Below are 23403 nucleotides of genomic sequence, written 5' to 3'. Positions count from 1 at the left end.
TCAGCATTTTCAGAATATTGATATAGTTGCTCTGACTGGGAAAGGAGCAGAAAAGGCCAACTCAGCAATCAAATTTGGCGACCAAAGCAGGACCTACAAATGCAGATGATGGGGCTAAGGCAGCCGCACCATGACAAGGCAGTAAAAGGCATATTTCTCAAGATCAATGCAAAGCACTCGGCCGACCCCGGTTGCCTCCAAAAGTCAAAGGATTTCTGACAGAAGTGAACAGCCATTGATTATTCACTTAAAGTAGCAATAACTATTGCATCTACTATTTTTGAGAGTTGGTAAAGAAAGTTATTAAGCAAATGACTCATCGTTAAGATATTTTTGTAAAACAATTGTATATATATCCCCACGCATAACTTGTTGGTTGTTGTTGATTCTCTTCTGAAGAGCTATACTGTAATTTCAGACTTTCAATACAAGAAGCTGATGGAATTTCTGAAGTTCTGCATTGTTTGAAGTGTTGTGATGAGATTGCTTGCTGCTGCAGGGTTCCTACGTTATTTCATGTTACAATAAGTTTTATGAACCGTGTCATTATGTTCTCTTCGCTTACATAATCCGCCTATGCTGTATATTTCTTAGTCTTAGCATTAGAGAAAAAGAATAGTTCAGGATTTGTTTATTGAACACCCTAAACTCAATCTCTGTTGTTAATCATGTCTTCTTCAGAATTAGTTATGAATGTGAAACTCTTAATTGCTCACATGTACACTGAATCTTTCATAGTAAATACTGTTCAAGAATTCTGAGTTGCTCCTAAGTAATATTTCATTTCTCCATATCACCAGCATAGTGAAAGATTCTTAAATGCCTCTCACTAGCTGGTAACAGTCCATATTCCCAAATTTGAATATTGTTTCATGAGTGCCCATCTGGCTCTGCAGTATCATCATTCTCACTAAATACCTCAAGCAACACATAATCACAGACTCCAATGCCCAATGGACTAAAACCCTCTAAACATTTCATTTCAACTGTTAGAAGATATCATTCAACCAAACTTTAAACAAAATTCAGTGCATCATAACTAGCCTAAAACATTACAAAACAAAGCTAAATCAGAAAGAGAGAGCCCTCTCTGATTGCAGGTGGGCTAGAACCTGCAATCCAAAGATTGGTTTGTGGTTACCTCGGCCGTATTCCCTTGGGAGTCAAAGGGAACAACCTGAGTGATAACACAACCCATGTCAATGTCTTCTTACAGTTCTGTGTGTACCCTATCGTGTTGGATTTAATTTTCATCTCAATGTTTAATTTACAGCAATGGGTTACTATGATAGTTTTTTCATTTATTTTCCTAACTCATAAGACTAGAGTATCTCATCTCATAGGCAAGGAATAACATTTGAGTAGCATCAATGATGTGAAATTTTGTTGATTGCCAATATTATTTTCCCAAATCCTATTCACACACAAATTACATGGTCTGTTTAGGTAGCCAACCATTCCACAATTATCACAATCCACTAATACGAACTAAATATGCTTAATACAAATGTTGTGGTATTTCTTACTCCCGCGACTTATTTCATACTGGAAATAAGGAGTGTTTCACAGAAACAACATTCAATTATCCTAAATTATTGGGCTTAGAATAGATCACAGCTTACCCTGAAGTTTTTTCATAGTGCGAGTCAATTTTTTTGTTAGATTTATAGAGTACTAATTGTCACATTCCTAAGGAAACAAGGATCACCTTACTTCCACTAGGCTTGGTAACTGGTACCTAATTCTATTATTATTATTATTTAAAGAATTCTGAGATCTTCACTAATGCAAGAGAATCCGACTAGGGAGGCGACAGCTAGACATGCTGTTTTGATTAAGTTCACTTTTAGTTAGTTTTATTTTTATTTTTAAATGAAGGCTGTTACAGCCAATGTTTTTATTTATAAATTGAACAATAGTTAGAATGGGATTTGTTTAAAATAAATTAGAAATGAAACTGAAAAATAACTATAATGTAATTGAGGGTGGTTCCTTAAGAGTATGGGGCTGCCAACAAGCATAAATAGGAAACCCAAAATCAAAAAGGGGGTTGCTACCATCTAGATGAATAAAAAGGAAAGAAAGCATAACTCTGAACAATTATTTTTTTATGGATTTAAAGAAAGCTCATAGATATTCTCTGTTTCAGAAGCAACAAGTATAAATTACTGTGCATAGAAATCAAACAACAAATTGTGTGATTAACATTCAAACTACACACCGAGACTGAAAGGATCAAATACGACAGAGCCAAACCATCCTGGTACATTACCAAATACATACTATTCGATTGAAATTAGAATTTACAATATCTATATATATATATATATATATATATATATATATATATATATATATATATATATATATATATATATATATATATATATATATATATATATATATATATATAGATATACACATTCATCAAGTCCACAGAAGTACAGGATAGAACTTCCAGATTCCACATAGGCTTCAAGGCACAAATCTCTCAAAAAAATAACCAATAGTCCTTCATACAAACGAGATAGGCCGAGGAGAGTTTCCACAACCCAGATAGACCAAAGAAATACACAAACAAAACAACAAACATGACAACCAACAGCAGAAGGCCGAAACACATTCCCAAAACAGAAAACAAAATCAACAGGATGGGCTTGTTGCACAGGAGGCAACCAAGTAATGACACACCAACAAACTAAAACCCAAAGGGTTAAATAACTATAGCCCAAAACCAAAATGCAACTGCAGAGTGCAGTCAAGGAAGGACCCTACCTGATTTAAGCACATCGAACCCAAATCTTCAATGATGAGACCACGACGTTTCCTCCCCGTGAGCCAGCCCCTTACAGCCACAATAAAGAGGATAGGGATACCTGCATAGTGACAAGAAGATTGTCAAAGAGGAAGAATAGCTATATAGCACACAACAACACCAGAGAAAAAACAAGGAACTTGACCCCCGACGAATACCTAAATGGGAGGCCAGACTCCAACCGAGCCATGAGTTGAAACCCCATCTTGAGCACAACCAACGATCGAAGTGCCATGATACCGCAGCTTGCTCACCAGGAGAAAGGCCATTAATAAAAACTACAAGAAGGTGAAATAGTGAAATCAGAATAGGGTTTTTACTTGTCAAATAAGCAGCCAAGCCATCGATGAGAGTAATAGGCGAAGGGCCTGTGAAATGCGACCAAAACCCAGTTAGAAAACATCACCTGCAAGTTGTAAAAGAATCATTCACAGATAGTCGAAATAAGGCATAGCCAGGATGACAAACCAAATCTGAGACCTCTAGGGAAAACCAGGTATACAAAAGCCACCAAGTCCAACGAAAAACATTCATATAACTAGCAAACAATAGAGGACTGGAACTAGAGAAGAACCAAGAGGATAGCACGCAACAGAGACCCATCTTCTTCCAGAGCCAAACCAGACGAGCCACAGAGGAACAAAAGCATAACTCAAATGAACAACAATGAAAATGAGCCCATGTCAAGCCATACCATAGATGTCGTGCTCACACAAAATGAGACCAACCTCAAGCCGTATGTGCATTGAAGGCACCATAAGCCCTCACCAAACTTCGGTGTGTGCTAATGCGGGAAGGACCAAGGATGGGCTAGCTGACACGTAAGTCTTGCCATGCAACCGTCTCGGGATCACCATCAAATTTTGGTATCAAAGGAAGTTGTTTTCTCAAAAGAAAAAAATGGAAGTAGGAAGAAGAGGTCGAGGTAGAGCTATCAAGAGAGTAGCTGATGAAGGGCTGCGAGAAGAAATTAGGATCCTAAGTGCCTGATTGGCAGCAGTGGAAGCATGGAGGCATAGGGATCCAGAAGGTGGTGATGATAGTGAAGAAGAAGTTGCAGCCGCGATGGATGGGCCAAATAAAGAGGGACTAGAGATAAAATTATTGAGATCAATTTTGTTGGCAAGTAGCAAGTCGGAGCCAGAGATTTTGAGTTATGATGGCCGTTTATCTACCGAGGTATTGTTGGACTGGGTTAGTGAGTTGGATAAATTTTTAGAATGTGAATAAATCAATGAAGATAATAAGGTCAGGTTTGTAGCCACCAAACTGAAGGGACATGCAGCACTATGGTGGGACAGTGTGCAGGCAGAAAAGAGAAGGTTAAATAAACCATTGATCAAAAAGTGGAATAGGATGATTGCCAAGATGAAGAGTAAATTTCTACCCAAATATTATCAGATTGCTCTATATAGGTAGGTGCAGAACCTGAAGCAAAGAGTAATGACATTGAAGGAGTATAAGGAAGAATTCTACAGAGTGAACCTTCGAGGGGGTTATGTTGAAGATACCCTGGAAAAGATAGCAAGGTTTGTGAATGGCTTACAGATGGAGATACTAGATGAGATTAGTATTCTTTCCCCCAAGTCCATAGAGGAAGCCTATCAAAATGATTTAAAGGCAAAAGAAAAGATCACCAGAAAGCAGAATTCCAGAAGAGGACATGGATCTGGCAGAGGTAGATGAAATTCCTATTAGTGTTACAAGTGTCACAAGAGGGGACACAGGTCTTTCGAATGTCCTGAAAGTGATCAAGCAGGGCAAAGAGGAGCATATGTTTCTCAACTGGAAGAAGAAGAGGCACCACCACAAGAAGTGGAGAACATGCCTGAAACGAGAGAAGCCTTAGTGCTAAACAAGGTATTGTTGAAACCAGCTAAAGAATTAGCTGACCAGACACAGTGGAAAGCATTGTTCTGAACTGTGCCTAAATCACATGGGAAATGCTATAAATTTATTATTGACAGCGAGAGCACTCACAACTTGGTAGCCACTGAAATGGTAGAAAAACTGGGTTTAAAAAGATTGAAGCACCCAACACCGTACAAGGTGTCTTGGTTACAAAAAGGACACCAACTGCTCGTTAATGAGCAATGCGAAGTGGAGTTTTACATGGGTAGGTATAAGGATAAATTAACTTGTGATATCATGCCGATGGATGTGTGCCATTTACTACTGGGTAAACCATGGCACTATGATGAGAAAGTTGTCCATGATGGGAAGACAAACTGTTACAAGTTTGCTAAGGATGGGATAAATCATAGGCTAGTACCCATGAAAGAGGAGGATACGACAAAAAACAGTGGAACAAAAGCATTACTGTTAGGAGGAAAAGTGTTTCTACATCAGATTGGAGATGATGAGGTAAAATATGCAATTGTGCGAAGGCCAAGGGTGTTGTTAATCCATACTGAGATTACTAACTTACCTGAGGAGATACAGGATATGCTGCAGGAGTTTAGTGACATTGTGGTGGATGATCTACCAGATAAATTGCCACCAAAAAGGAGTATCAGTCACCATATTGATTTCATTCCAGGGACTAGTTTACCAAACAAAGCTGCTTATCGGATGAGTCCAAAGGACAATGAAGAGATGAGGAAGCAGGTATAAGAGTTGTTGGTTAAAGGGTTGATTTGGGAGAGTTTAAGTCCTTGTGTGGTCCAAACTGTTTTAGATCCCAAGAAAGGAGGTGAATGGCAGATGAGTACTGACTCTCAAGCAATTAACAAGATCACTATTAGGTACGGGTTTCCTTTACTGTGAATGGATGACATGATGGATTGTTTGAGTGGAGCGACATATTTTTAGAAGATTGATTTGAAAAGTGGATATCACCAGATTCAGATTCGTGAAGGGGACGAATGGAAGACAACTTTCAAGACCAATGAAGGCCTTTATGAATGGCTGGTCATGCCATTTGGACTGAGCAATGCACCCAGCACATTCATGCACTTGATGAACAAGATGCTGAAGGAATACATTGGAAAGTTCGTGATTGTATATCTAGATGATATCGTTATTTTTAGTATGACAGAGGAAGAAGATTTCCGACATGTAGGTATGTCCTGGAAAAGTTGCAGCAAAACAAGTTGTTGTTAAATTTTAAGAAGTGTACTATTTTTAAGAAAGAATTGATTTATTTAGGATTTGTGATTTCAGAAAATGAATTAAGGATGGAACCGGAAAAGGTTGCAACCATAGTTAGCTGGCCATCCCCTAGTCGTTTGTTTGAAGTGCGAAGCTTTCATGGGTTGGTGAGTTTTTATCGAAAATTTATAAAATATTTTAGTGGGATTTGTGCACCCATGGTGGATACCGTTAAAAAGAAAAATCAACCTTTTCATTGGATGGAGTCAGCAGAAAAGGGTTTTCAGCTGCTGAAAAAGAAGATCACCGAAAGACCAATTTTGAGGTTGCCATATTTCAACAAACTTTTTCAAGTTCGTTGTGATGCCAGTGGGATAGCCATTAAAGTAGTACTCGGCCAAGAGGACAAGCTAGTGGCCTATTTCAGCGAGAAGTTGAATGATAGTAGGTAGAAGTATACGTCATATGACAAGGAATTTTATGGAGTGGTCCAAGCACTAAAACGTTGGAGACATTACTTGATGGCAAATGAATTTGTTTTGTTTTCAGACAATTGGTAATTATTTGGAGAGGACCATGTCTTCTCCCAAGTAAATGTGAGAGTACATTTTGGGATGTGATATGAATATAAAATTGGGTTATTAATTGGAGAGGACCATGTCTTCTCCCAAGTAAATGTGAGAGTACATTTGGGAATATGATATGAATATATAAATTGGTAATAATGGAAGGAGACCATATCCTATCCAAGATTAATTTTGAGAAGATAAGTTGGGAATTTGAATAATATAAATAATAAATTTTACATCAGTAAATAAAATTTACAGTTTCCCAAATGAAGGTATTCACCAATATTTCTCAATATTTTCAGGTAATGTAAACATTAATAAAATTTGCATGATAAGATTAAGTGGGGCATTACATATACCCCTCCCTCAGAAAACTTCGCCTTGCAGTATGTTATGCAACAACACGAGCTGAACCATAAAAATGCGAAGTGGGTGGAGTACCTCCAGAGTTTTACATTTGTATTGAAACACATCAGCGATCAAGCCAACAAAGTGGTAGATGCGTTAAGCAGAAGAAATTCAATTTTATAGGAAAGAAGAGTGCAGGTGTTAGTATTTGAGCATCTTAAGGATTTGTATGAAACACATGCAGAATTTAAGGAAGTGTACGAAGCTTGCTGGGATCCGTTGTTGAGAGACAACAGTTCATGGCTAGATTATAACATACAAGAAGGATTGTTGTTTGGGGGAGGATAGTTGTGTATTCCATAATGTTCGATGAGGGAAAGCTTAATCTAGGAAAAACATAGTGGGGGTTTATCCAAACATTTTGGCATTGATAAGACTTTGGATCAAGTGAGAAACTTCTATTATTGGCCAAAAATGCGTAGAGACGTACAAAGATTTGTGGCTAGGTGTAAGATGGGTCAGCTTGCGAAGGGACACAGTCAAAATACAGGATTATATACACCCCTGCCTATTTCGGACAGACCATGGGACTCAGTGAGTTTAGACTTTGTCTTAGGTTTGCCAAGAACACATAAGGGGTTTGATTCAATCATGGTGGTGGTGGATCGCTTCACGAAGATTGCACACTTCATTCTCTGTAGGAAGGCCAACGATGTCACACATGTAGCACACTTGTTCTTCACAGAGATTGTCAGATTACATGGCTTGTCGAAGTTTATTGTTTCAGATTAGGACGTGAAGTTCACAGGTCATTTTTGGCGGAATTTGTGGAAAAACCTAGATACGAAACTAAACTTCAGCTCAGCTTATCACCCACACACTCATGAGTAGACTGAGGTGGTGAATCGAAGTCTGGGGAATCTATTACATAGTCTCATTGGTGAAAATTCATGACAATGGGATCACGTACTCGCACAAGTAGAGCTCGCTTATAATGATTCACCCAATAGGAGTACGGGAAGAAGTCCTTTCAAGATCCTATATGGGATGCACCCCCGTGGTGTGCATGAGTTACGGGATTTGGGTCGGTTGGAACGAAGGAGTGTTGATGGTGAAGACTTCGCGAAGGTGATCAGTGAACTTCATGAACAAGTGAAATCCAAATTACAGGACAACAGCCAAAGGTATAAATAGAAGGCAGATTTAAAATGGCGGGAAGTGAAATTCAATGTAGGGGACCTGGTACTGGCACATCTACGCAAAGAAAGGTTTCCTAAAGGTGAATATAACAAACTGAAACTGAGAAAAATAGGACCTTGCAAGATACTGCGAAAGTTCTCTACAAATGCATATGAACTGCAACTACCCCCTGGGTATAGGGATCTCACCCATCTTCAATGTGGCAGACCTGTACCCTTACATTACTAGTAATGTGGAGGACAGTTTGATAGAACACACACGAGACACCCAGGGAGAGACTGAGTCATGGGTCAAACAGATGCCTCCAGCCAAGCCTCTAAAGATCGAACAAATCTTAGATACTCAGGTGGCCAGGCGGACTTGATGGAAAGAGTACTTACAGTACCTGGTCAAATGGAAGGACCATCCAATTGAGGACAGTTCTTGGTTGGATGCAGGCTAGATTCAAAGTGTTGGGTACTCGATTGAAGAGCTCATGGACAAGAGCCATGAGATTCATTCACCCCGGGAGCCTGATGCAGGAGCATCCAACTACGAAGGTGACAGCTTGACAAGCTGTTTTGATTAAGTTCACTTTTAGTTAGTTTTATTTTTATTTTAAAATGAAAGTTGTTATAGCCAATGTTTTTATTTATAAACTGAACAGTAGTTAGAATAGGATTTCTTTAAAATAAGTTAGAATTGAAACTGGAAAGTAACTATAATGCAACTGAGGGTGGTTTCTCAATAGTATGAGGCTGCTAGCAAGCATAAATAGGCAACCCGGAATCAAAAGTGGGGTTGCTGCCATCTAGATGAATAGAAAGGAAAGAAAGCATAACTCTGAACAATTATTTTTTTATGAATTTAAGGAAATATTATAGGTATTCACTGTTTCAGAAGCAACAAGTATAAATTACTATGCATAGAAATTAAACAACAAATTATGTGATTAACATTCAAACTATGCACCGAGACTGAAAGGATCAAATAGGATAGAGCCAAACCATCCAGGTACATTACCAAATACATACTATTTGATTTAAATTAGAAATTTACATATATATATATATAGATATATATATATATATATATATATATATATATATATATATATATATATATATATATATATATATATATATATATATATATATATATATTCATATTCGTCGGGTCCACGGAAGTACAGGACATAACTTCTAGATTCCACACAGGCCTCAAGACATGGAGCCCTCAAAAAAATAACCAATAGTCCTTCATACAAATGAGATAGGTCGAGGAGGGTTGCCACAACCCAGATAGACCAAAGTAGTACACAGACATAACAACAAACACGATAACCAACAACAGAAGGCCGAAACACATTCCTAGAACATAAACAAAATTGACAGGATGGGCTCGTTGCACAGGAGGCAACCAAGTAACGACAGACCAACAAACTGAAACCCCAAGGGTTAAACAACTATAGACCAAAAGCAAAATGCAAGCACGGATCACAGTCAAGGAAGGAGCCTACCCGATTTAAGCACATCAGATCCAAATCTTCAAGGACGAGACCATGATGTTTCATCCCCAAGAGCCAGCCCCTTGCAACTAGAACAAAGAGGATAGGGATACATGCACAGTAATAAGAAGATTTTCACAGAGGAAGCATAGCTATATATCACACAACAACACTAGAGAAAAAACAAGGAACTTGACCCACAGCGAATACCTGAAGGGGAGGCTGGACTCCACAACCAAGCCACGAATTGAAACCCCAACCTGAGCGAAACCAATGGCCGAAGTGCCATGATACCACAACCTGCTCACCAGGAGCAAGTCTGTTAATAGAAACTATAGGAAGGTGAAACAGTGGAATCAGAACAGGGTTTCTACCTATCAAATAAGAATCCAAACCATCGACAAGAGTAATAGGCAGAGGGCCTATGAAATGCGACCAAAACCCAGTTAGAAAACATCACCAGCAAGTTGTAAACGAATCATTCACACACAGTCAAAATAAGGCATACCTAGAATGAAAAAGCAAAACTGAGACCTCCACAGAAAACCAAGTGTACAGTAGCCACCATGTCCAACGAAAAACATTCATATAACTAGAAAATGATAGAGGACTGGAACTAGAGAAGAGCTAAGAGGATAGCGGGCAACAGAGACCCATCTTCTTCCAGAGTTGAACCAAACAAGCCATAGAGGAACGGAAGCATAACTCAAACGAACAACAATGCAAATGAGTCCAAGTCGATCCATACCATAGACATCATTCTCACACAAAATGAGACCAACCTCAACCGTATGCACATTGAAGGTGCCATAAACCCTCACCAAACCTCGGTGTGTGCCAGCGCGAGAAGGACCAAGGACGAGCTAGCTGCCACGTAAGTCTTGCCATGCAACCGTCTCTGGATCACCATCATTAGCTAAATACAATTTTGGCCCTTTCCAAAAAGCAGTTGATTTTAGAGTAGCTTTCATAATACTTATATATTCTAAAGCTCATTTGACACAATAGAAAACTGTAAGCTAAATCAGTGTCCAAATGTCCATTCAGGTACATCCACATTAATATCCAAGAAAATTGTACTTCAAAATATAGGCTTTGCTACAATGTTGAATCATAAACTTAAAGAAAAATGGACCAAATTATTTCATACATGTAACACAACAAAGGAGTGTGATCTTTATTGATTGGTGTATATCATCTCACACAAAATTATGATGAATGGACTGATGATGAGTGAGTCATAACATATTGAGATCAACTAGATTAACCTGGTTAGACATAGTGAGAGTGGATACAAAACAACTGTAGGATCCGTATTCCTTCAACTTGGTTGTTTCTGGGTCCATTAATTAGTAACTATGGGTCGTTGATCTACTCTTTGGTGTAGCTTTGTGAGCCAAGAATTGAAGAAAAAGAAGTTTAACTTGCAAGTCAAGCATCAAGCACCACTCCTATAAGGTCTTGTATTTGAATGGGACCAAAAATTATGACTAGAGAATCAAGACCTTGGGAAGAAACTTGAAAACTCATTAGATTCAGAAGAATGACATATACATATAATTGTTAAGAAACCGAATCCCCAACAAGTGATCATATTTCAAAGCTCGACAACTTTTAATAGCAACTATATTTTTAAGACTACTACTATAAATATATACAAATCCTAAAAAAGGTATTCACCTTCTTATGCACTATATTTTTCTCACACAAAATAGTGTAGATGAGGCTATGATAACATAACACTAATGATATTCAATCGTACTTAATTTTACAACAGAGCCCATTAGGTCCAAGAATTGAACCTAGAGCTCTCATACAATTTTGTCATGTGTCTAGGTCAACATCGATAGAAATTTTTTTCTTCTTTTATATACATATGAACTGAGAATATAGAACTCTAAGATATTTTTGTCTTTAATCCCACTATATGTGGAATCTGTTTCCTATGATATTGTTTGTTCATAAGTGTCGACTCCTTTTAAGGTGCTATTATGAATTACTATGTTTGTGCATTCTTCCCTCATTGGAATTTCAGCCAAATGTTAAATATTAAAGGACCTATAGTTTTACCATAGCAGAAGGTACAATAAAATTTGTTAATCATGGAGTGCTTTTTCTTACATAACCATCACATGGATGGAACCTATTATAACCATGTTAATTTATTGATTTCAATAACCAAAGTTGTATCACTAGCCTATTGATATATGTCTTGTGCTCTATGAGAGGTATTCCATTTCATTTCATTTCTCCATTCCAAAACCTTCTAATGATATGGAAACATGAATAATTCGAATTGTTCGCCCAATTAATTGGTTCCATGAGACCATGCCCACCCGGTTTATCACCTACCTTCATGTGAACTCCAGAGGATTCATGTACCATGCATTAGGATTGGCATACTGTAGTATAATCGACAGCCAAGATGGTTTCTCTTAGAGCCAATGATATGCATTTGAGATTCGAAACCCCAATACCTTCTATGCATATTTTCCAACACCTTTGGGTTGTAGAACAACTGAAGGTGTCTTGGTCCTCCCCATCTGCCATGCAACTACTAAAGGTGTCTTTTCCTCCAAGAATCCCTCCCTTCTACTAGCTAACATCTGGATGATGCCATAGAATTAAGGTGAGTCTTGTGGTAAGACAAGGGGATGACGCACTCCTACCCTTAGCTCTTTTTTTTAAAGTTAATCGATTATTTCCTATTGTTAAGTTTTGGCTAAATGTTGCGCCTCTTTCATAGGTTATGATGGTGTTGGTGAGGAAGTAGAGTTTTCCAAGGACTTACCCTGCAACTAGAGTAGGTTTTCTTTTAGTTTTCCCCTTTTCCTTGTCGAATGGGTTTTTTTTGTTTCTTCTTTCTCAAGTTGAATGTTCACCATTAATTTTTTTTTCCTTTTTATTTTTCTTTGGGAGCTAATATGTCCTTCCTTTCCTATAGGAGCATACATAGATCAACTCTCCATTGACCAAGTATACTCTGCCCAATTCTATCCTCACGGTTTGTATTTCTTTTTTGCTTAGTGTTGTTGAAACTCACAAAGTAAGCTTGAAGAATCACAGAGTGGGCTTCAACATTTTATTGAAGCTAATGCAGTGCTAGTTATGCAAGATTCAAACTTGTGAGTTAAGTGAATGACAAAGAATGAAACTGAAAGGTGGAGTAGAGATTGCTCTTCTTAATATTCTGAATGATTAAATAGATTACATTGTAAACATCAATAATAAATTATTGAAGTAGAACTCGACACCTATGGAGTAGAACTCAAGTAAAACTAAACTGTCTATTACACCTAGTAGGCAACATAATCAATTTGATGACACTTAATTGACAACTAACTGACAGTGAGATTAATATCTCAACATCCTCTCCTAATCTCAACTGTTACATATAGTTACACTTAAAATACCTCATTGTTCTCTTTGAAATTCAAATATATTCTTTTCTAGTTGCTTTGTGCAAATATCTGCTAGTTGATCTTTGGAACCACACAAAGCAAGTAGTATGTCCCCATTGTTGAAAAGCTTATGAATGAAATGAAAATGAGTGTCAATGTGCTTTCTCTTTTTGTGGAAAACATGATTTTTTTTTAAAATAAATTGTTGAACTGTTATTAGAGTACATTGGAGTTGGATCCTTCTGAATATTTGAAATATATTTCAATAATCTTCTCAACCACACAACTTGACAAGCTGTTGAATTTTCTGATACATATTATACCTCTTGAGAAGATATTGAAACGATTGACTGTTTCTTGGATGCCCATGAAATCAAATTGGTTCCAAGATAAAAATCATACCCTCACATGCTTTTGCAATCATCTAAACTCCCTCCATAATCACTGTCTATATAACCTAAAAGTGAAAAAAAATTTAGAATAATAAATTGGAGATTTTCGTTGTGTAACTGTTGGTTTTGAGAACTTAGATATTCCAATGTCTACATTTTTCTATTTCTACGTTTCGAGTCTAGAACATGCTCGTCTTCAGGACTTCGATCTACAAATAAGAGAAATGGAAGCTATAAATATGATATGCAATGTTGCATGGGTTAGGGAGCCGGTTGGCTCAAGGAGAACAATCAGATTCAGAATGTGTATAGAACAAACCATAGTCTATTATCCCTACAATATAGCTTATGATCATTTTCACAACCTTCCAATGAGAAATGTTAGGTGACTTAATAATCCTCGAGACAAAACTTGTTGCAAACATAATATCAGGTCTAGCTGAAGTGTGATATAACAATTTAACAACTAGACTTTTATATATTGTGGAATCAACTCGTAGTGTTGCATCTTCTTTGCTTAATTTTGTTCCTTGAGCAATTGGTGTATCTGCAAGTTTGCAATTGGTAATTCTGAACTTTTTGTTGATATTAGTGGCATAATTTCGTTGTCCGACAAAAATTTCATTAGCAGGTTGATGAATTTCAATGCCTAAGAAGTATTTCATAACTCCTAGATATGTCATATCAAAATTTGTTTGCATTGCTCCTTTGAAACCTTCTAAAATCATATTTCCTGTATAAAGAAGATAATCTACATAAAGGCACACAGTGAGAAATTTACCTTCATGCATTTTGGTATACAAAGTTGGCTCATGATTTCTTGTGCAATGGCCACTTTTGATGAGATAGGTGTCAATGCGACTGTACCAAGCTCTCAGAGCTTGTTTCAAACCATACAAGCCTTTCTTCAATCTGTGAAGCTTATGCTCCTATCCTGGAACTTAAAAACGAGGAGGATTCTCTACATAAAATTCTTTCTGCAATATACCATTTAGGAAAGCTGATTTTACATCAAGTTGATAGACTTTCAATTTGTGTTGAGCTATTGTGGAAAAAAAGGTTCTAACAATGTCTAACCTTACTACTGGAGCAAAGGTTTGACCATAGTTGACACCAAACTGTTGTGAGAATCCTTTGGCAACCAACCTTGCCTTATGTTTCTCAATTTCTCTTTTCTCATTCAACTTGGTCTTATATACCCATTTTACACCAATTTTGGTTTTGTCTCTTAGGAGATCAAATAATTCTGAAGTTTGATTCTTCTCTATGGTAGCAATTTCTTGGTTCATTTCTTCTACCCAATGCTTTTCTTCAGTTGCTTCCTCAAAATGAGTTAGTTAAGATGAAAGAAATGCAAACATATTATGTTGGTCAAACTCATGCTCTTGCTCATATATTTCCCTAACGCTTCTTGTTTTTTGATTGTCTTGTGAAGTTGTTGAATCACTAGTGGATTCACTATTTGACGATGTACCATTTTCATAATGGTATGGATCTTCTTCAACCTACAATCTTGGTGGTTTTGGAGGATAAAAAGACTGAATTGAAGCTTCATCAACTTGATGAGACCAAGATTTGTTTTCAAAAAAAATTACATCTCTACTTAAAACAAACTTCTTTGTAACTGGATTATAAAGTTTATAGGCCTTTGACTCCTCACTATAGCCTACGAAAATACATATTTCACTCTTATCATCAAGATTATTTCTTATCTTATCATGAACATGTGAAAATGCTACTAATCCAAAAATTCTAAAGTTAGATACATTTACCCTTTTACTATCCTATGCTTCTTGAGGTACTGTATCTTGGAGAGTGGTTGTTGGTGATTCGTTGAGAACATACACTATTGCGAAAACTACTTCAACCCAATAATTGTTTGTCAACTTCTTCTCATGAAGGACACATCTAGCCATGTTCATGATTAACTGATTTTTCCTTTCTATTACTCCATTATACACTGGAGTATATCTTGTTGTGTTCTGCATTATGATTCCTTGTTGTTGACAAAATGCTTTGAAGTGATTGGAGTTGTACTCTCCTCCTCTGTCGAATCTGAGTACTTTCAAAGGCTTTCCACTCTGCTTTTATACTTCTGCTTTGAATTATTTGAACCTTGAGAATGTATCTCATTTGTTTTTGAGAAAATACACCCATGTCTTCCTGCTATAATCATCAATGAATGTTAAAAAATAAAGACTACCACCAATAGATTGTGTCTTCATTAGGCCACATATATTTGTATGGACAAGCTCTAAAGGTTGTTTTATTCTAGAGGAATATGTGGGAAAGTTGTCTCTTTTATGCTTGGACAAAACACAAATTTCACAATTACAATTTTTTTCATTCATAGTAGGGAGACCAATGACGATTGATTGTTTCCAAAGCTGACTTAGACTTTTGAATGGTGTGAGGCCATCTCTAGAATACCATAGCTGAGACTCATCTATTCTTGACACATTATCGACAAAAGACTGTGAAAGATTTTGACTTCTAAGAGTCAAAGGAAACATCCTATTCTTGGTTTTTTCAACCTTTGTTATGAGTCTTCTATTGGGAGGTTTGTTATAGATATAACATGTTTTCCTTTGAAATATTACATCATGACCATGTTCCATCAATTGCCCTACACTAATGATGTTATGCTTCCATAACATCACGAATGTATTTTTGCTGATTATGTTTAGTAAAATTAGGAACAATACCTTTTCATTCACCTTTAATGCAAGAACAATCTCCAAGAGTAATTTCTGATGTTATGGAAGCATCAAGATAAGAAAGGAGGTTTTTGTTACCTGTCATATGATTGCTGCAACCACTGTATAGCAACCAAAGGTCCTTGTTGTCAATGTCTTCATAAAGATTGCATGAAATAAACATTGTTTCAAAGGATTCTCCTTCATTGTTGGAGAGACGGAAATTGCCTATGTATTGATCTGACTGCTTATTTTTGCATTCATGTTCATAATGCCCAAATTTATTGTAGTAATAACACTCCACATTATATTTTCTCCATGGTATGTTTCGTTGAGTTTGGTTTTGTTGAGGTCTCCGCTGCTCTGCTGCATGATGATGTTCTCATCTTGCCTCTGCTTCGGCCTCTTACTTGCTTGTTTCCGCCTCTATATCCTCTGCCTCTGCCTCTGCCAAAAGAAGGTTGTGCTCTCAAAGCTTGTTCCATGGAATCTTTTGTCAAGTCGAGTCTTGTTTCGTGTGTTAGAAGTGATCCGGTCAATTGTTCTACTAAGAAAGTTGTAAAATCTTTGGATTCTAGAATGGTTGTTACAATCATGTCATATTTCTTGTGTAGACATCGAAGGACTTTCTGAACAATTTTATCATCTGAAATTGTTTCACCGATGAGCTTGATCTCGTTGACTATTCCCACGACTTTAGTCATGAACTGATCCACATTTTCTGTGTAAATCACCTTTAGGGTTTCAAAATGTGATCTCAATTTCTGTAATTTCACTCTCTCCACTATATCATTACCTTGATACACAACTTTCGAGATTTCCCAATCTTCATGTGTTGTAGATGCCCGAGTTATCTTGTTGAAAATAGAGTCATCCACTCAATTTTGAATCCAACATTTCGTTTTGTGTTCTTTCTTTCTTAGTTCAATCACAACATTTCTTTGATTATTAGTCATGGCCACCCATGCTTCTTGAGTCAACTCTACATATGCAGTCTGAAGTGTATCTCAACACTCTTGGGATTGCATGAACATCTTCATTATCAAAACCAAAACTCATAATTTTTGCCAATGAGAATCAGGGTGCCTAGGGTGTGGCTCAAGGAAACCATTTCTTTAAATGCAAAATGTGCATCTTTTCTTTTAAATCTCCTTTAAAATTCCTTTTGCTTTACAACTTTTTATTAAAAAAACTCTTTTATTTTTACTCCAATTTTTTATTTAAAAAAAGTTTTTAAAAAAATTACAAACCCAATACTCTTTTTTAATACTTCTTTTAAAGCTTAAGAAAACTTCGTACTGTTAAATTTTTAGAAAACATACATTTTTAAAAAAATGCATTTTTAGAAAACATACATTTTTAAAAATATGCAATGAACTTTTAGAATACGATGGAGCTTAGAGAATATATATGAATACTTGAAAAAGAGATAATAGAAATAAATGACTTAACTCTTTGAATTTGATTTTTGGTGGCTCCTGTAGAGCTGTTAATATCTCTAACACTGCTCCTTGTACCACTATGCCGGGTTAATTTGAAATAGGAAACTCCACTAAACGTTAATAAGGTTGTGGTTTGACTACTCGATGCTTTACTTTCCAAACTCTTTGATGCTTTACTTTCTAAAGAAATACATGTTTTCTTTTCCCAACAACTTTTTAATGATTTCGCAACAACTTTCCCTTTTGCAGCAGGAGGCTTCCCTTTGTTGTGATCTTTTATTTTTTCTTGTGAATACACACACTAATGAAATGCTAATCTCAATTAGTCTTATGCAACCTTACTCTAACTCTGCTGCTTTTTGAAAGAGTTTTATGCCATCTAAAATCTAATACTATGATGCTTTTTGAAAGAGTTTTATGCCATCTAAAATCTAATACTATGAGTGAAAGGAGTAGATTGTTATTCCATATTCTGAATGATTAAATAGATTACATTGTAAACATTAATAATAAATGACTAAAGTAAAACTCCACACCTATGGAGTAGAACTCAAGTAAAACTTGAGTAAAACTAAACTGTCTATAACACCTAGCAGACAACAGAATCAATATGATAATAGCTAATTGACAACTAACTAACAGTGAGATTAATATCTCAACAGTGAAGTCAAACATGCTGCCAAACCTGAGAGTGTATTGTTGTTGGAGAGCCAAAAAAAGGCTTGTGCGTTGTGAATCTTGTATGAAATGATATGAAGTGAGCTAAGTTGTATCTGTGTGGTGTGTTGTTGCTACAAGTTGAGTGGTTTTTACAAAACTGTGTGTTGTTGGTGCATAGTAGCTGTTGTATTGGGTATTGAATACTGAACCTGTGAGTTTCAAGATGTTGAAACTCACTGAGTAGAGCTTCAAGACTGTCCAAGAGAGATTGAAAACATTATTGTAAACTCTTTAATTTATGGACCCTATAGTTTCTCACTTTGTGAAGGCACCATAATGGTGCCCTTGGAATTTCCTAGCTAACTGAACTTCTACTTTTTCTCTTTTGTTCGTTCATGGCTGATATAGTTTTATTATCCCTCCACGTTGGTGCTCTACACTTGCCCTTAAAAGTGTACTCCTTCATTTAAGGTGTATTCCTTCCGTGATGATCTTGGTGTCGTTAATTAAAATGGAGGTCAACATAAGCATTGGGATTTTCCCATGAGAAAAAGATTTTTGTTTGTAATATTATGTTGATTTTACTATGTGCTAATCACTGTATAAGGAGACATGATTTTTTTAATAGCTCACAATCATGTTTTGAATATTTCGAAAGGAAGTTCTTTACACTTTCTAAAAGAACATGTGAAGTAATGTACTCATGGTTTATTATCATTACCCATTGTGTGCACTATGGTTTATTATGAGTTTTAGAATGGATTTATATTCCTTAAATCAACCAAATTTATTTATATATGATGATGTAGTTACTTGGTTCAAATTAAGGTTATAGTGCTAGTTCTTGTGCATATGCATTGCATTTTCTCTCGACAGTATTCATTGTTGTTTTATATGTCCTCCTTCACTGGTATAAATTGTGATGTGGATTTAAATATCCTCTTTGACTGTTATAATTTCTAAGGTCCAAACCCACATATTTATTTTACTGCTCAAGAATCGTGAAGTATATCAGTAACGTAACAACGAAATGTTAGTACTTTGGTTGGATTTGTTTGTGTATAGTGGGCTATGGTTTTCTCTGCATACAAATTGTCTTTATAATTTTTTTTTACAATTGCTAAGAATACATCAATTTATTTAAAACAAGGTGTCATCAACTTATATACCTTCATTAACACGTGTTGTAATTTACAGATGTTTTTGAGTTAATTTGGAATCAACTTTTAATACTACACTAGTTAACAACTCTACATAGTACCTTTTGGGTTTATGATTCTATTGGGGATAATGCTTAAAGTGAATTATGTAATTGCTGAAAAATGAGCCAACAAATTTTGTGTTCTAAGTTATCAGAATTAGGGCAAAAAATTTATAGATGCAGTGAGTTATCATTTAGCAAATTATTAGGGACAGTAGATTAGTGAGATAATGGATAATAAAATTAGAAATATGTCCGCTATATAATAATGTATTCATTGCTCCTATGTAGATATGAGATTCCAATAAGAGTTCAGCTCATGGAATGAGAATCAGAATTCTCTTATTTTTGATCATTATTTTTGTTTATGTTTTCATATGTATGCTCTTGTTAGATTTAACATGGTATCAGAGGTAGGCTAACAGAGATGATTTATATGTAAAATGTGTGTTGTTGGCAGGAGGTTTCAAAAGTTTGTGAAAGCCATTCGCAATAGTTTTCATAATTTTGTGAAGTGTGTGCAGATTCAAGTTATTGGTGGGAGTGATGAGCAGTTAGGAGCAATGCCCAACAATATGAATATTTCTCAGCCACAAATACCAATGTTTAAAGGTGAGAACTTTTGTTTTTGGAGCATTAAGATGAAAGCATTGTTTCTCTCACAAGATTTGTGGATTTCGTAGAGAATGGATATACAAAACCAGATGCTCAAACACCAAGATCAAAGAAATCAATTAAACTAAAATCTTAAGAAATATTCAAAGTCTTTCTTCCTAATCTAGCAAGAAGTGCATGATTCTACTTTTCCAAGACTAGTTGGAGTAACAAAATCAAAGGATGCATGGGATGCTTTGGAGCAAGCATATCAAGGAACTGATAAGGTAAACATTGTTAAGTTGCAGTCCTTAACAAGAGAATTTGAAACTTTGTGCATGCAAAACTTTGAATCTATTCAAGATTTTCTCACTAGAGTTATGGGTATAGTGAATGAAATTAGGTCTTATGGAGAAGATTTAAAAGATAAAAAAATTGTTGAGAAAATTTTAAGAAATTTTCTAGCAAAAGTTGATGGGGTTGTTGTTTCTATTAAGGAGTCTAAGGATCTAACTCAGTTGTATGTCAATGACCTAATGGGGTCTCTTCAATCTCATGAGTAAAGACTCAATAGATCTTCTAAAAAATCTATTGAGCGAGATTTTCAAGCAAGAGGAAATATTTTCAAAGACAAAAGTGGTTTCTATCATGAGGAAAACCATAACACGTTTGGAAGAGGAAGAGGAAGAGGAAAAACATACAGAGGAGGCAAAGGGAGAGGAATATTTTTTTCTACATACAACAAAGGAAGACGTAATGGTGAGAGTGATGGAGGTAAAAGTTCAGTGTTTTTATTGTAAAAGATTTGGCCATTATGAAAGAAATTGTTGGAAAAGAAAAAACAACAAGTTAATTTTTCTGAAGAAATAGAAGAGGTTGGCACTTTATTCTTGGCTTCTCATTCAACTAATAATGTTTCCAAAGAGGTGTGGCATATGGATAGTGGTTGCAGAAATCACATGATAGGAAACAAAGGTGGCTTTGTAGAGATAGATGAATCTACAAATCTCATGTACTATTGGGAGATGATAAGGGAGCTGAAACTAAAGGCAAGGGAATAATTGTTGTCAAGTCAAAACAAGGAAAACCGAAGCCCATTAATGATGTTTTATATGTTTATATGTTCATGGTCTAGCACATAATTTGTTGAGTGTGGGGAAGCTCCCTCAAAAGGGATATTTAATTGTTTTCAAGGACAAGCAATGCATAATCTATGATAAAAATGATCAAAGTAAAATTATTGCTAAGACTAATATGCTACAAAACAAAAAAAATTCTTTCCATCTCCCTTGCAAAGCAAGTACAACATTAAATGTTTCTTGCGATGATAGTTCCTCGCTATGGCACATAAGGTATGGACATTCGAATATGAAAGGCTTGAAATTCTTATATAACAAGAAAATGGTCAAAGGGTTACCACTTATTCGTTCTATTGACAAAGTGTGTGAAGGGTGTATTCTTGGTAAGAAAAATAGAGATTCATTTCCAGTAGGAAAGTCATGGAGAGGAAGTAAACCATTGGAACTAGTGCATGCATATATATGTGGTCCTATGAAAACCTTGTCTCTGAACAAAAATAAGTATTTCATTATTTTTTTGGATTATTTTAGTAGAATAACATGGGAATATTTCATTAAAGAAAAATTTGATGCATTTGTCATATTTAAAAAATTTAAAGCTCTTGTGTAAAAGAAAAGTGGTTATTGTCTAAAAACATTACACATAGAGCGGGAGAATTAATTTCTAATAAGTTTGATTCTTATTGTAAACTGAATGGCATTCAAAGGCAATTGACAACTAGTTATACTCCCCAATAGAATGGCATTGTTGAACATAAGAATAGAACAATTGTTGAGATGGCTAGGAGCAAGATGAAAGGTAAAAGCCTTCCAAACACTTTTTGGGCTCACGTTGTAGCTACATCTGTTTATTTGCTTAACAGAGGCCCAACAAGAAGTGTGAAAAATATTACCCCTTAGAAAGCATGGTGTGGAAGAAAACCCAATATTTCTCATTTAAGAGTCTTTCGCTGCATTGCCTATGCTCATGTTCCTACTGAAAAGAGAAGAAAGTTTGATGATAAAAGTGTGAAATGTATTTTTGTTAGATATTGGGGGAAACCAAAGGTTATAGATTGTACAATCTAGAAATTGAAAAATTAATGATTAGTCGTGATGTGTTATTTGATGAGAAAGAAGAATGGTGGTGGAATCATGATGTGCATCAACAAACTCCAAGTATTCTTGTACAAGAAGATGAATCTTTTGTTTCTTCAAATCCATACATCCACTCCATCATCTTCTGCTACTTCAAGTAGTGTTTCAAGTCTACGTCCTCCTCCAAAAAAGACAAAATCTTTAAATGAAATTTATCGTTGTACTAATTTCTTTGATGTCTTAGATTGAAGCAAAGCCAAGATGTTTTGAAGATGTAGTAAAATAGTTAGTTTGGTGAAAAGAAATGGATGAAGAGATCACAGGGAGTAAAAAAAATGAAGCGTGGGAGCTTGTGGATCCTCCTACTGAAAAAAGAAGTTATTAGGGTGAAATGGTTGTATAAAACCAAGTATGGAGCTGATGGATCAATACAAAGGCACAAAGCAAGGTTAGTAGCAAAGGGATATGCTCAAAAACTAAGTATTGACTACAATGGAACATATGCTCCTCTTGCAAGATTTGATACAATGAGAATTGTTTTGGCATTGGCAGCACAATATAAATGGTTAGTTTATTAATTTGATGTTAAATCGGCCTTTCTAAATGGTGAGTTCAAAGAACATGTATATGTTCACTAGCCCCAAGGATATGAAGAAGGAAATGAACACAAAGTCTACAAACTCAAAAAGGCTCTTTATGGGCTTAAACAATATCCAAGAGCATGGTATAGTATAATTGACACCTATTTTTTGAAAAAGTGGTTTAATATTAGTGAAAATGAACACACATTATATATCAAGTCAAATGGTAATGATATAATAATTGTGTGCTTATATGTAGAGCACTTGATATACACATATTCAAGTAATTTGTTAGTGGAAGAGTTCAGGGAGGCTATGATGACTGAATTTGAAATGACTCGTTTGGGTTTGATCCATTATTTTCTTAGCATAGAAGTGACACAAATGAATGATGGAATTTTTATTTCATAAGAAAAATATGTTTCCAATCTTCTTGAAAAATGGAAAATGAGAAATTGTAAACCCATGAGCACACCCATGAATATAAATGAAAAATTTTCTATAGAAGATGGAGGTGAAAAGGTAGATGCTCAATCCTATAGGAGTGTGGTAGGAAGCCTTTTGTATCTTACTACCAATAGGAGTGATATTATGCATGAAATAGGCTTGATTTCCATATTCATGCAAAGTCCAAGTAAGATTCATTTTGGAGCAACAAAAAGAATTTTGATGTATGTGTGTAGAACAAGAAATTGTGGAATTTGGTATACTTCATCAAATAATTTTGGGTTGGTTGGTTATACAGATAGTGACTTGGCTGGATCTTTTGATG

The 23403-nt window shown here is 35.8% G+C and overlaps 1 long non-coding RNA gene across 2 annotated transcripts in view; it reads left to right on the top strand.

Annotated features, from left to right (window-relative positions):
• The window catches only part of LOC149238048 (uncharacterized), a 157819-nt gene that overhangs the window by 119180 nt on the left and 15236 nt on the right, over window positions 1–23403 (top strand). For both annotated transcript variants that reach the window (XR_016245333.1, XR_016245334.1), the window contains exon 4: window positions 19761–19912. This is a non-coding gene — a long non-coding RNA (uncharacterized LOC149238048). The remainder of the gene's footprint in view (window positions 1–19760; window positions 19913–23403) is intronic.

The sequence above is a fragment of the Pinus tabuliformis genome, chromosome 8, assembly GCF_031772625.1.
Source record: "Pinus tabuliformis cultivar Carrire ecotype Pingquan chromosome 8, CPIR1, whole genome shotgun sequence".
In the NCBI taxonomy this organism is placed as follows: domain Eukaryota; kingdom Viridiplantae; phylum Streptophyta; class Pinopsida; order Pinales; family Pinaceae; genus Pinus; species Pinus tabuliformis.
Note: the sequence above shows the minus strand (reverse complement) of the source record. Positions and strands in the feature narration are given on the sequence as shown.